At 43.4% G+C, this 13916-nt stretch overlaps 1 protein-coding gene across 1 annotated transcript in view; it reads right to left on the bottom strand.

Annotated features, from left to right (window-relative positions):
• The window catches only part of LOC149187599 (thiamine pyrophosphokinase 1-like), a 156092-nt gene that overhangs the window by 13605 nt on the left and 128571 nt on the right, over positions 1–13916 (bottom strand). The window lies entirely within an intron of this gene.

The raw sequence follows: 13916 nt of genomic DNA, 5'->3' as shown, positions 1-13916 counted from the left end.
ATGTCAATGAGATAGATAGGAATAGAATGATCAACAAATGAGTCCATCCTCCTTTTATAATTTCTCCCCATGCTTCTAGAATCTAGAATTTTTTAATATTATTTTATTGGTGGGGGCCATTTTCCACTAATTGTCTTTTCACGCCATTTTAATAAATTAATAATTTTTCGCCATTCTCCAATAAAATAATATTTGTCGCCATTCTCCAATAAAATAATACATACTGCCTTTCTACAATAAAATAATATTTGCCCCTTTTTAATCAATATTGCCAAAATTGGGAAAAGTCCTTAATGATCCCCATGCTCATAAAATTTGGAATATTACAGTTCTCCATGCCAAAAATTGTTTGTCCTCAAGCAATGCTCGAACAAGCGCTCCCTCTTTGTTGACTCAAACTATCACTGCAAACAATGTCGGGGTCCCAAATGTGCCACTAAGTCACCCCGAATCCGTGCACTATCTTGTCATAAAGGAATCCCTCGTCACCACAGTCCCAAGCCATCCTACTCAATGTGAAGCATTCCTTGCTCCACAAGATATAATCACCAAAAACATTTTGCATATCACCAATAAGTAGATCACACTGATCATGTGGAACCTTGATCAACTCCTCGAGAAGCTGCCCTACTGAGAAACCAAGCTCATGCACTTCAAGAGTAGACTCTTAAAGATGCAATCCAACCCCGTAGAGATGAATCCTCACCCGCCTGAGCTCTCCATGATCTCTTCTTGTTGATCATCCTGCGATACTGGTGAAGTGCCTCGTGCCATCTTCAGGTCACTAGGGAACAAAATGTTCTCCGTAAAACTGAGACCCAATGGAAGATCTGCTTGATCTCCTCCTGTAGAAAATAGCTCATCCCTTAGGGTAGCTAAACTACGAAGCCCTGTAATGTTTGGGTTACATGCTAATCTCAAAAAGGATGCCACCATGTTGACACTGCGCCATTCTAACTATCATTGACGACCCATCGTGCTCATACCATATCCTCCTCTCCTGGAAGCTTTGTAAAGGCCAAACATATCTTGCCCAAGCATCTCCACGATGTCAAAGTCTACACATCCAAAGCTAACCCCAATCCTGGGCAACAATAGGGGAAACCTGCCTCGCCATATGATGAAGGCCTCAACGATCCTCTATGTGTCAACCCAAGAGTGAACTAGATCACTTTCTACCATGATTCTACCCATCATGACATAGAGTGACCCATCAACCGACTAAATCCCTGGATCCCATAGTCAGATCTGTTGTGGCATAGTCTTGACAGTTGTTGGAATCCATCTATGCCACGTCTTTGGTCCCTATATGCAATCGATATATAGACTCCATATATCATGAGTCAATGTAGTGCATGCTAAATTGCCTTGTGTCTGGCATACCACACAGTGAGATCCACTATCTTGCCTCCTAATGGTGCAACCTAATACTGTCTAGAATCTAAACTTCCTCTTGTAAGAAAGGTTCACCACCAACTATATATGCTCTTGTAACACCTTGGAATATCCTGCCTAAAGTGTGTCATGCATCTCCCTAAGTATGAGCTCAAGGATGGAGCATATGCTGCCTCTGTAGTAGATCGGGCCATCCCCAAGCCTGCATCTGCCAACTTGCGCCTTGACCATATACCACAACTGGGAAGTCTCCCTCCTGGTGCACTGAATCCCATCCAACTGTCTCAGGTGAGCCTTTCACATCCTGCTACTCGTGTTGGGAGCATCAAGGGACAACAGCCAAATCCTCTGTGACTGTAAGAAATATAGAGGAGAAATAGGCATGTGAGTCCTAAGGGTATGACTAAGAGATGCTCATTCGTGCCCTCATCGATCCTAGGTAAGCCAAACCCAATGGTATGCCTGAAGACCCCGCCAGGGGATCTCTCCTGAGGCAATGCTCTGAAATCCCACTGCGCAACACCATACACCACTACACACAGCCACATACCCCCACACTCCTCTACATAATGTTGAACTCCGCGACATATCTTTGTGTGCCACTAGATACCACTACTTACGGCCATACCACCCTATATCGTCTAATATCCCACATGTGCTAATGTATTAGCCACTCTGCTAGTGAACCCACCATCATGTCAGTCATGTCTCCTCATCTGTCCTAGTAGACCTAAGCGGCCTAACTCCTCACATAATAAGGGGACTATCATTGTTGTGTCGATCCTCAGTGGCTCTTGTGCCCCATACATCAATGGAAGAGCATCGTCTCCATACAATGACCTTTTCTGGTGGTCTATCGATGCCACCTCCTTCGACAAGCTCCTGCTAGAGTATGTTGATCATCTTACTACACCATGTACGGCCAACTCGCCATGACAACTCACGAAATATACCTGCTCCCTTGTCAATCCATCCTGTCACTAGTGTTGTCCGAGACTCTGATGGAGATCTGAAAGTGTGTGTGCGCCCAACCACCAGGTCCATCACACAGCTACTACCATCACCTACTAACTCCATGAGGCGATGGGAAATTCCATGTGGATCCCAATAACAGTCTAGCCATCGAACTGTTGATTTCTAGTAGCATCGGATGTGCTCTAAGTCTCAAATTTTGCAGGGAGGTTTGGGCACATGTATTCCAAAGAACCTAGAAAGCGTTTTGGGAAATTCCACCTGGAGACAGTTTTATTAAAATAATTAATTAATTTTAATGGGTCCCTAAGTCTAAACTTAGGAAATTAAAATAATTAATGGGTATTAATCTAACTGTGGGTGTAACTTCTAGAACAAGACGAGGATAAAGCAGAAATGATCTTAGCCATTGAGTAGCTTCTAATCTGGGCCGTTGAATGTCAACGAGGAGATTATTTAAGGAAGCTTGAGGGTCATTTGGAAGATACATCGAGAGAGATCAAGAATATCGAATTTCTCAGAGAGGGCAGCACAGCAGTTGCTAGAGAAGTGGTCGAAGAGATCTCTTGCAGTGAGGGACAGAGAGTATCTAGAAGAAGGAAGTTTTCCTAGGTCAGAGAGTACGAGGCAAAGAGGGCAGAACGACGTCCAGAGAGAGGCAGATGCTAGCCCACGCAGCGCTGACGCAGTGGAAACGCAGGCCTTAGAGGGAGATCGAATTCCTGCTGACGAAATCGAGTTTCAAAAGCCAAGAGCTGGGGTGTGATACCGGGAGGCAGAGATTCGGATTTTCCAGCCAGCAAAGAGTCTGGAGAACGAGCAATGTGATACCCAGATGGGGTGACACAGGGACTACGTGGGGCTTAAGTAGTTTTGTTCAGAGGTTACACGGAAGGTACATAGAGCCTCCAGTTCAGTGTGATCAAACTCAGATTCCCCTAGTGACAGGGTGAGGGCACTTCACCATTCGTTTTGTCCAGTTTCTCTCTGTATCGGATTCCTAGTTGAGCATCCAAGAATTGTACTCAGATTTACTACTGCATAATAATAAAACCCTCAGATTTGTTGCATCGGTTTTCCCACATTGGGTTTTTTAGAGGACATTTGTCCAAAAATAACGGTGTTATTGTGTTGTATTTTCTTTCTTGCTCAGTTTCTTGTTTCCGCATATAAATTAATTAAGTGAAGGCTGCAGTGTATGTATTTCAATATTTGTCGTAGGAAACCGCAAATAACTTGTTCTTGTAAATCTAACAAGTAGGAGAAATATCATCAGTTGCTGCAGTAGGGATTCCGGTTTAGGAATTTTCACATGGTATCAGAGTTGCAGGTGGAACAAGAAGAGCAATGTCAGAGAACCCAGATTGAAATAGCTGCAAAAGGCAGCAGTTCGAATCCCTGGAGAGGTTTGCGCATTCCAAGTTGGAGGTCTGAATTTCGAGGCAATCTCTCTCTGAATGAGTCGACAGAGAGGAAGGGCTTCTAGTCGAAATCTTATCGTGGTAGAGGGAGCAGCATTGAAGCCTCAACGTGAGGAAGAGCTAGCGGGACATAGTTTTTTTGCAGGTTGTTTTGTTGGGCAAAAAGACATCAGAAGAGAAGAAAAGCATAGTGAGGGAACTTTTCCTCAGTAGACTTCCCGCCAAGAAGTTTGTTCTCTTATTGGTTAAGCAGCAGCAGTAAGAGCAGAGAGGAGCAGTTCGACATTTTTGTGGCAGAAATGGTAACCAGTGGTTTGAGGGATCAGGATAGATTGGACAGAGCGTCCAACTATGTCATCTAGAAGGCAAGAGTGTCATTCCTTCTAGATGAGCATTCCCTCAAGACATATGTCAACATCATGGTCGTTGTGCATGCAAATCCAGATCCGTTGAAGAAGTACCGATCAAAAATGGCGAAGGCAAAGAGAATGATCCTTGACGGAGTGAAGGATCATGTAGTTTGTCACATCGCTAGCAGAGGGACTGCTAAGGAGATGTGGGATGCATTGTCTACGTTATATCAGGGATCTTCCGAGCAACAAAAGATGTACTTAGAGTAGAAACTGAGATCTATGCAGATGCAGAAAGGGGAGCGCATAGATCCATTCCTCACGAAACTTTAGGAGACCGGAGACGAGTTAGTAGCTGTGGGGTCTACACCTAAAGGGTCCGAGTTGGTTAGACTGGCCCTCAATTTTGTCTCAAATGAGTGGCAAGTCTTTGTCCAGAGTATCTTGGGCAGGGCGACTATGCCGAATTGGGATGAGATTGGAGCAGTTCTCAAGCAAGAGGAGTTGAGGAGAGACCTGGTCAAGTGTAAGCTTGACGAAAGCAGCAGCAGTGGGTCGAAGCCCAAGGAGGAGAATGAGAATGCAGCCCTTGCATCAAAGGGACATCAAGAGCAACGGAGGTGGAAGAGGGACGTCTCAAAGATAAAATGCTTCAGGTGTTGTGAGATGGGTCACTATGCAACACAGTGTCCTCTTAGGAAGAAGGACAAAGATGAGAAGCACAATTTGAAGGTTGCACCCGCAAAGATCAAGGAAGAAGAGTTCGCCATGACAGCCGAGATACCTCCAGGAGGGAGGTGGGCTGATTTGGAGTTGTAGTTCGAAAGAGCTACAGATGGGCAGGATCCTTGAGGAGCCCACCTCTCGGATCAATTCCTTGCTATGGGAGCCCAGATCAATAGTAGCAGGATGGACTAAGTGTCAGATGGTGCAGAGGAGTGTTGGAGCAACAGATGCAGTGGCTAGAATGCCAAGTCTGAGCAACGTAGTGCAGAGAGGCATAGTGCAGTAGCAGCAGCAACGCAGTGGCTTCAGAGGGACAACGTGGGACTAGCAGCAGTCAGATCTTCAACATCGAGATGCATCTATGTTGAACACTTGTTCAGTAATTTGGGATGTTTTTCCATTGTTGATGCAGTAGCAGCAGCAATTTACAGTGCAGAGGTAGTTGGCAGTGGCAGTGCCAGCAGCAGCACGGATCCAGAAATTCAGAGGGAGTTGTAGTACGGATGCAGTGTTGACAGTGGAAGTGTTGACAGCAGTACAATTGCAGCAGCAGCGCAGTAGTTGGTGGACAGCATGTCGGACATCAACAGTGTGAAAATTTCTAAATCGAAATCCAACTTCAGTTATTAATATTATTTCTTCTACTTATTATCTCATAAATAAGCTATTCATAATGTTCTTACAGCAAATATCAAAATATATTCTACTGCAGCCTTCACAATTAAAATATTGCAGAAAGTAAACGCAACGAAGAAAATTGGCACAAATACAATCACAATGACAGTTATTTTTGGACAATCGTTCCCGAAAAAACCGAATGTGGGAAAACCAACTTACTCTTAGTTTGGATACATAACTGATTATTCTCTATAGCCTTGCCGATTTCTAAGATAACAGCTGCTCTGTCCACAATATGCATAATCCTTAATTCTGATGTGGATTTATCGTTCAAAAACTTGATGATTTTCTTGGCCTTTTGAGCTTGTTTTGTAACTCCTTTCAGGAATCTACAGCCTCCTTGATACTAAAATGGTAGCCCTTTCTTCAGGAATTGCTTGAAAGAAACCCCATGTTGAATGCACCTCGAATAATGAGCAATAATAAAATATCATTGATCCCATTCTTGGAATTACCACTTGGAATATTTTATTATATTTGTTTAGGAGGGAAAAAGCATTTAAACTTCTATTTAGAAATAAATCGGTGCAGCAGATGAGGGTTTCTTTATTATTCTTTAGCAAAATCTAATGTACAAGTTACAACCAGCAAAACAAAAGTGACAAAATTTACAGACGCTTCCTGACAGATATCTGATCTAGGAGAAGTACTCCTCTTCCCTCTGAGTCCTTTTGCGTCCCTCTGCGTCAATTTTTCCCACGCTAGCCCAACATCAAACTGCCCACGCAGTCCCAGCCTCTACGCTGCCTCTTTCTGCGTCAACCAGCTTCTGTGTTGTCTCTCTCTTTTTTGCGTCTTCTTGACTTGCACTCTCGAAAGCTGTTGATGCCCTCTCTTCCTTTCTCACCTGCAACTCTCCCTCTGATTCGATTTTCTCTTGCTGAACTTCGACCAGTGAGAAAATCGATCTTACTTGGGTAACTGGGTATTTGCCCCTAGTGTGTTCTCCAAGTGCCCATCAAGCCTCCTCTTATAATCCTCTCATGGATCAATCAACGGCCCAGATTAGATCCTAATCAATGGCTAGGATCATATTGACTTGATCTCCGCCTTTTTCTAAAAGTTTCACCCACAGTTTAGATTAATACCCATTAATTATTTTATTTTCCTAAGTTTAGACTTAGGGTCCCATTAAAAATAATTAATTATTTTAACAAAACTGTCTCCAGGTGGAATTTCCCAAAACAATTTCTGGGTATTGGAGAATGTATGTGTCTAAGCCTCCCTGCAACATTTGAGACTTAGAGCACATCCGGTGCTACCAGAAATCAACATTCCCTTTCAGAGAGGAATGTGCTCTAGCAATGCAACCTGTTGAAGCATCAGTTTGTTCTGTAACATCTCCCTCTGCGCTGCTAATGTTTGACATGTTGTCCACCAACCACTGCGCAAATGTTGCATTTGTACTGCTGCTAACCTTGCCACTATCAACACTGCATCCGTACTGCAACTCCCTCTGCCACTGTAACTGAGAAATCACCTGTTTCTAACACTGAAACAGATTCTCTACCACACTCATCTGCTCTCTAAACTGAATGAACTTAACTCTTCCTAGAGCATTTGTGAGTATGTCTACTACCTGATCTCCTGTGGGAACATACTGTAGTTGTATCGCCCCACGCTAAACACAGTCTCTGATAAAGTGACATCTAATATCAATGTGTTTCGACCGATCATGAAATACTGGATTCTCGGAGAGTTTGATACAACTCTGATTATCACAGTAAACCCTGGTCGCTTCCATCCTTTTTTTGAATAAGCTCACAAGCAGTTTTCTAAGCCATATAGCTTCGCACGTAGTTGTGTTGGCTGCATTATATTCTGCTTCTGTTGAGATCAGAGCTACCGACTTCTGCTTCCTGTTGCCCCAAGATATCATCCCTGATCCAGCACTGAAGCAGTAACCCGAGGTACCTTTTCGATCTACTGAACTACCTACCCAATTTGCATCTGTGAACCCATTCAATCTAATATCCTCCCCTCTGGATTATTTCAACCCGTATCCGACTATTCCACGGACATACCTGAGAATGTGTCTAGCTGCAGCCCAATGCACCCTTTTTGGTTCCACCATGAACTGACTAAGAGTGTTGACAACAAAGCAAATGTTTGGCCTAGTGTTGACCAGATACATGAGCGACCCAATGAGTTGTCTGTACAAGGTGGGGTCCACTTCCTTGTCTCCAGATGCATCTATTTTCAATTTTCTTCCAGTTGGTGATCATGGGAGTAGCCATGGGTCGACAATCATGCATTCTGAATCTCTTCAGTATCTCTGTAGCATATCTTCCTTGCCTAAGGAAGATCTCCCCATTCTTTTGCCAAACTTCCAACCCTAGAAAATAATGCATCAACCCCGTGTCCTTCATGTCGAATTCAGCTTCAAGATTCTTCTTGCAATCCTGTATGAGCTTGAATGACCCTATTAAAAACAAGTCATCCACATATAATACCAAAATAAGCAGCTCATTTTCTATAATTAAGTAGTAGAGATTGGGATCAACATCACTTTTGACAAATCCCAACTACTGCAAGTAACTATCAATCCGACTGTACCATGCTCTAGGTGCTTGCTTGAGCCCATACAAGGTTTTCTTTAGTCTACAAACATGAGTTCTCTTTTCATGAGTTTCGAAGCCTTTGGGTTGTTCTATATACACCTCCTCTTCTATCACCCCGTTCAAGAATGTTGTCTTGACATCCATCTGGTGAATCTCCCATCCCATTTGAGCTGCTAGGGATATAATGGATCTGATAGAGGTGTATCGAGCAACTGGGGCGAAGGTCTCTTCATAGTCTATTCCTTCTTTCTGAGCGTACCCCTTTGCCACGAACCTAGCCTTGTACTTCTCTATACTTCCATCTGCAGCATTTAGAAGTACAACTAATCTATCCTCTAGTCTAGGTACAACTGATCTATCCTCTGGTCTAGGTACAACTTCCCAGACATCATTCGCCATGATAGAGTTGTACTCTTCTACCATGGCATCCACCCACACTTAGTGTTGAACGGATCCCTGAAAGCTAGAGGGTTCTTCAACCTGAGCTACCAATGCTTGGTATCTTTCAGGTTGTCTACGCTTCCTTTTCTCGGTTCTAGGAGTTCCAACAAACTCCTCTACATCCCTCAGTGTCTGTCGTACTTCTCTGCTGGTTCTACCACTGGTGGTGGGAGGCTCAATCAACTCCTCCTCCTAATCCTATTGTTCCATCTGCTGAGAACTATCTAGATTTCCTCCTTCTGAGGAAATACTGGTACTGGTCACTGTACTCGATCCAGGTGTTTGTCCTTGTGCCTGTCCTCCTTGCTACCCCTGCTACTCCTGGACTAGTGGAACATCTCCTGACTGATCTTCTGCAAGCATCTCTCAAGATTTCCTGAAAGCTCTATCCTCCATGAACTTTGCATCGGTCTTACTAAAATCTTCCCGCTGCTAGGAATGTAGATTTTGTATGCCTTTGAGGTCTCGTTGTATCCTACGAGATAGCCCTTTTTTGCAGTCTGATCCATTTTACTGTGCTTCTCATCTGGAATGTGACAATATGCCACGCTTTCGAATATCCTGAGATGACTAACTTCCGGCTTCTTCCTTGTGAAGACTCCTTCGGGCGTTTTCTTCCCTAATGCTCTATGAGAAGTTTTGTTCTGGATATACATCGTTGTGTTGCAAGCTTCTGCCCATAAATACTTAGGTAGATCTTGATCATACAACATAGCTTTGGCTACCCCAACAATCGTTCTATTTTTCCGCACTGCTACTCCATTATGCTCCCGATTATATGGAGTTGTCCACTCTCTTTTGATGCCCTCCTTTGCATAGAAGTTTGTGAAGTCTCTATCCGTATATTCTCCGCCATTATTTGAACGCAATACCTTTATCTTTTTCCCTGTCATATTTTCAACGAGAGCCTTAAACTCTCTAAATCGATCAAAGACCTCATCCTTGGTCTCTAAGAAATAGATCCAGGTTTTTCTAGAGTGATCATCAATAAAAGTGATGAAGTATTCACCACCACTAAGAGCTTTTGTGGACATTGGACCACAGATATCTGAGTTTATCAATCCCAATACACATTCTGCTCTATTGTTACTTCTAGAAAAAGTTGCTTTAGCGTACGTCCCTAGCATGCATCCTTGGCATAAGTTATCATGCTCATTACTAAGGGTTGGGACTCCTGTAACAGTCTCTCCGAGCATCCTCAGTGCTCCATGGTGTAAGTGTCTCATTCGCTTGTGCCATAATTCGTTTCGTTCATTTTCACCATTATAGTTGTTGCCTATCAATGCCATAGGTGACTCAAGCTGCAACCTATACAATTTGTTGCTTTGAATCCCAATTTGTCTCTTCTTCTTCCAGCTTGGATGCTTGACATATACTTTCTTTCATATGAGGTATACATCGTATCCCTTATCCTATAACTGGGACACTGAAATCAAGTTCATCCCTAATCCTGGCACATGCAAAACATTGGTGGCTCAGATGCTGGTCTCTGCTTCCATCTGAAATGCTATGGTGCCTCTCCCTACTAGAGTACATTTCGTTTTGTCTCCCATACTAATCGAGAAGTCCATTTGTTCTTCTTGATAGCTCGAAAAATGTTCTCGTACTCTAGTCATATGAGTTGAAGCCCCGCTATCAATGTACCAAACACCTACTGACGCTGAATTTGCTAGGCATGCAAATTCTTCTTCTAATCTGGTACACAACCCTGAGACACTTTGAGTATCCATCTTGTGCTATTTTCAACCGATTTCTGATGCTATCCTATCCCAGCAACTGTTGTAGGAAAAATTGCATCCCACGAGAGAAAACCCCTCTTCGTTGAATCTTCTCTCTATCGACTCACTCAAAGAGAGTTTTACTATGAAAATCTAATCTTCCTGGCTTGAACTGCACAAACCTCTTGGAGATTCGAATTACTGCCCCTGCAAGAATTTAGAATTCCTTTCTTCCTTCAATGCTGGGTCTTCTAGCTCTTTTCTTCTGCTTTACCTCAGCTTTGATACCATGTGAAAATTTCTATAGAGATATTCAACTGCAATGATTAATATTATTTCTTCTACTTATTATCTCATAAATAAGTTATTCACAATATTCTTACGGCAAATATCGAAATATATTCTACTGCAGCCTTCACAATTAAAATATTGCAGAAAGTAAATGCAAAGAAGAATATTAGCACAAATACAATCACAATGACACGGTTATTTTTGGACAATCGTCCCCGGAAAAACCCAATGTGGGAAAACCGGTGCAACAGAAGTGAGAAAATTTACAGACGCTTCCTGACAGATCTTTGATCTAGGAGAAGTACTCCTCTTCCCTCTGAGTCCTTTTGCATCCCTCTGCGTCAATTTTTCCCACGCTGGCCCAGCGTCAAACTGCCCACGCAATCATAGCCTCTGCGCTACCTCTTTCTGTGTCAACCTGCTTCTGTGTTGTCTCTCCCTATTCCGCATCTTCTTGCCTTGCACTCTCGAAAGATACTGATGCCCTCTCTTCCTTTCTCACCTGCAACTCTCCCTCTAATTCGGTTTTCTCTTGCTGAACTTCGACCAGTGAGAAAATCGATCCTACTTGGGTAACTGGGTATCTGCCTCTAGTGTGTTCTCCAAGTGCCCATCAAGCCTCCTCTTATAATCCTCTCGCAGATCAATCAACGGCCCAGATTAGATCCTAATCAATGGCTAGAATCATATTGACTTGATCTCTGCCTTCTTCTAGAAGTTTCACCCATAGTTTAGATTAATACCCATTAATTATTTTAATTTCCTAAGTTTAGACTTTGGGTCCCATTAAACATAATTAATTATTTTAATAAAACTGTCTCCAGATGGAATTTCCCAAAACAATTTCTAGGTACTGGAGAATGCATGTGTCTAAATTTCCCCGCAAAATTTAAGACTTAGAGCACATCCGATGCTACCAGAAATCAACAAGCAGCACAGAAGGAGATGTTACAGAGCAGAGTGATGCTTCAGCAGGTTGCATTGCTGGAGCACATTCCTCGCTAAGATGGAGTGTTGATTTCTGGTAGCATCGGATGTGCTCTAAGTCTCACATTTTGCAGAGAGGTTTGAGCACATGTATTCCAAAGAACCCAGAAAGCGTTTTGGAAAATTCCACCCGGAGACAGTTGTATTAAAATAATTAATTATTTTTAATAGGTCCCTAAGTCTAAACTTAGGAAATTAAAATAATTAATGGGTATTAATCTAATTGTGGGTGTAACTTCTAGAAGAAGATGAGGATCAAGCAAAAATGATCTTAGCCATTCATTAGCTTCTAATCTGGGTCGTTGAAGGTCAACGAGGAGATTATTTAAGGAAGCTTGAGGGTCATTTGGAAGATACACCGAGAGAGATCAAGAACATCAAATTTCTCAGAGAGGGCAGCACAGTAGTTGCTAGAGAAGTGGTCGAAGTGATCTCTTGCAGTGAGGGACAGAGAGTATCCGGAAGAAGGAATTTTTCCTGGATCGGAGAGTACGAGGCAGAGAGGGCAAAACGATGTCCAAAGAGAGACAGACGTTGGCCCACGCAGAGCTGACGCAATGGCAACGTAGGCCTTAGAGGGATATTGAATTCTTGCTAAGGAAATCGAGTTTCAGAAGCCGAAAGCCAGGGTGTGAGACCGAGAGGCAGAGATTCGGATTTTGCAGCCAACAGAGGGTTCGGAGAAGGAGCAGCGTGATACCCAACAAGGGTGATGCAGGGACTACATGGGGCTTACGAAGTTCTATGTAGAGCCTCCAGTTCAACGTGATCAGACCCAGATTCTCCTAGTGACAAGGTGAGGGCACTTCAACATTCGTTTTGTCCAGTTTCTCTCTGTATCGGATTGCTAGTTGAGCATCTAAGAATTGTACTCAAATTTACTATTGCATAATAATAAAACCCCCAAATCTATTGCACCGATTTTCCCACATTGGGTTTTTCCGGGGATATTTGTCCAAAAATAATGGTTTTATTGTGTTGTATTTTCTTTCTTGCTCAGTTTCTTGTTTCCGCATATAAATTAATTAAGTGAAGGTTGCAGTGTATGTATTTCAATATTTGTCGTAGGAAACCGCAAATAACTTGTTCATGTAAATCTAACAAGTAAGAGAAATATCATCAGTTGCTGCAATAGGGATTTCGGTTTAGGAAATTTCACACGAACCCCTTACTAATCCACGGCCCCTACTGAACTATAGCCATGGATATATCCAGACACGTTACCCGCTCCATCAGATACCAACCCAATACTTCTCGCCACCCAACCTTGTGAGAGGGACCGGATGCAAGAACACCCGTACACCTAACAACTCCATCATGCAAATGTTGGGCCCTACACAACTCATGTCGCCTCATCCCATCAGCCTAATCAATGCATAAGATCTGTCTAGGTAACTTTGCCTCCCTCTCTCCAATGTGCAAAAGTAACCTAACAATGTTGCAACCCACATCTATATAGACCTGAAGAGACCTATTGTTTGGAAGTACTACAGCTCTACTAGTTGCCTGTGCATCTGTCTGCTTGCCATCGATGGCGGGCCCAAAAGATGATTTCCCATCGTCCTCCGCCACAGGCTCAACATGAGTCACTAGCTTCCCTCCACAGATAGCTCTACGAGTGCATGCTCTACCCTCTCTGCAAATGTCTCAACTTGAGCCGTCAATGGGCTCTCCAATAGTGGTGACTCCTAAGTCACACTAGGTCAATCCAAGTCTTCACAACCACCGAGGTTATATGCCTCATGCACAATCTCCTCCTCGGGCTCACTGTTAAGAAACACCACCATGTAGTGAGCCTTGTCCTTAGTGTACCTGTGCCCTGGGGTCCACGACTCCGGACATGTGAAGCAAAAGTTCCTCCTTCAGAGGCCCCACCTGGTCTCCTCATCAAACTGTCCCCGTCCTATCCACTCCCTTTGAGGAGATCTGGTGTCCCTCCGGTCGAATCTCTCTACGAGCCTCTGCGTGAACTCCGTGTATGACGTGATCCCTGCATGACCCAAAGTGATCATCCCTCAATACCACCACTCTTGTGCATCTCCCTCCAAATGTAAGGTGGCATACCTAATAGCATCCACCTCTCATAGGGATTTGTTGGAGGTATGCGTCCAGCTTTTGCATCGACTCCCTGGCAAAGCTCCTAACTGAACTATCAAAGTTGGTGAGAGTTATTTTTATAACCGTCTTCTGTACATCCTTATCCAACTAATCTCCCCTATATGGTGTGAATGGCTTCACCGCCATGGCATGCGCAACTCTAGGGTCTCTGTTATAAAAATGAGGATGGCTCTGGTTTATCCTCTTACAGTTACTCAACTAGGCCAACATCTCAATTAGCTTCTCATTATTCCTAAGGATCTCATCCATGATTCCCAG

This window comes from Pinus tabuliformis, chromosome 3_1 (assembly GCF_031772625.1).
Source record: "Pinus tabuliformis cultivar Carrire ecotype Pingquan chromosome 3_1, CPIR1, whole genome shotgun sequence".
Lineage (NCBI taxonomy): Eukaryota > Viridiplantae > Streptophyta > Pinopsida > Pinales > Pinaceae > Pinus > Pinus tabuliformis.
Note: the sequence above shows the minus strand (reverse complement) of the source record. Positions and strands in the feature narration are given on the sequence as shown.